The sequence below is a fragment of the Arachis hypogaea genome, chromosome 6 (assembly GCF_003086295.3).
Source record: "Arachis hypogaea cultivar Tifrunner chromosome 6, arahy.Tifrunner.gnm2.J5K5, whole genome shotgun sequence".
NCBI classification, from domain to species: Eukaryota; Viridiplantae; Streptophyta; class Magnoliopsida; order Fabales; family Fabaceae; genus Arachis; species Arachis hypogaea.
The window spans coordinates 30,361,229-30,363,052 of record NC_092041.1 but is presented as its reverse complement, the minus strand read 5'-3'; positions in this window follow the sequence as shown (position 1 = coordinate 30,363,052).

Here is a 1,824-nt window from a genome sequence, read left to right as displayed (position 1 = left end):
TAAGTGGTGAGATCGGAGGCTTGGAAGTATGAGATTTGGCTTTTAAAACACAAAAATCAACTTTGGGATGAAAACAGGGCCACGCGTGCGCGCACGAAAACTCATCGATGCACAAGCGTCATGCACGCTAACGCGTGGATTAAAAATTCGCCAATCGACATGCACGCGTCAACCACGCGTACGCATGGGTGTTATCGTGCCCCAGGCACAACACCGGCACAGTTCTGGCATAACTCTCGGGAAAATGGCTGGGCATTGGGTGCAGCACAATCGGCGCGCCCGCGCACATCACGCGCACGCGTGGATGGCGCTTTCTGGAAGAATGGCGCGTACGCGCCAAGTGCGCCCACGCGCAAGGGGTCATTCTGCTAAAATTTTTTTCTAAGTTAAAAGCTGCAGAATTCACGGATTTAAACCCCAATCTTCCAACGGACATAACTTCCTCATTTTAAATCGTTTTTCACGCGTTCTTCGAACGGCATGGACATCCTGGGTCCAATTTCATTTCTAAATAAATTTGACACAAAACAGAGATCCGTAGTCCAAGTTATGTCCCGTCAAAGTATGCCTAAAAATCATATTTTTCATACAAAACCACAAAGTGCCATTTTCAAAGCAAGCCATTTCCAACTCATTTCAAAATCAATCAAAACATGCCAATTTCATCCCTTTTCTTTGAAATCAATCAAAATATATCAAATTCAACATCAAGCCTCCTCACTCACACATTGACACTTTACCACAAATTACCAAAATCACTATCTCATCATTTTAACCCACTTCACCCAAGTGGCTCAAACCCAAACACATTGACATATCATATACTCTTCCTCATGCCAATTCTCAACAACACCAATTCCAATAAATCATCATTGTACACAATTAATATCGTACTCACCATCAACATGTTTCAACCCACAATTCAACCATAACCAATCAACAAGCATATATTACAACATGCATATTTCTCATACATCATACCATCAAGGCATCATTAATCATCATCACATATATGACCACATCATATATATCAACCATTCAACAACATCAACAATTCAATGCCTATCTTAGGGCCTCTAGCCTAAGTATTTCCTACCACATTACATATTAGATACGGGAAACCGAAACCATACCTTAGCCGATTTCCCAAGCTCAACCAGAGCACTTCCAAATCACTTATCCACAAGCTCTCAAGGCCTCAACACCTCTAAGAACAGATTTTTCACCACTAAATCCCTTTTTCAAGCTTTTCAAAATCACCAATCAAGCTCCAATATTTACATATACACAACCTAAGCCACAATCATCATATCCATACACAACATCTCAATACCCAAACATCATAGAACAACAAATTACACTAGGGTTGAGAATATTACCACACCCAGGGTCCAAGGAGACAAGATTAACCTTCTCCTTCAAGAGAGTTGGGTCCTATAACATCAAAGAACCCAAAATCTCAACATTTCACCCATGAAACTCGAAAATAAGGACTTGGATTTCGAACAGAAACACGTGGCTTACCTCAAGATTGATTGTATGGGTTTTGTAGAGCTCTCCACGGTGAACGCATGGCCGCAAACGGAGCGGCAATTGGAGCTCTAGATCAAAAGTTATAGTGGTTTGAAGATCAAGTGAGAGATAGAAGCTTGACAGAGTGTTCTTCCCCCATTTCCTCTCTTTTTCAGCGTGTGTGTGTGGCTAATGAGGTGAGAGAGTGCTGAAAACTAGGGTTTTGGCTTAGTTATGTTGGGCCAAGGGCCCACTTTGGGTTCGGTTGGCCCGGTTTGGCCCGTTCGGTCCAACCTTGGTCCGATTTCTATA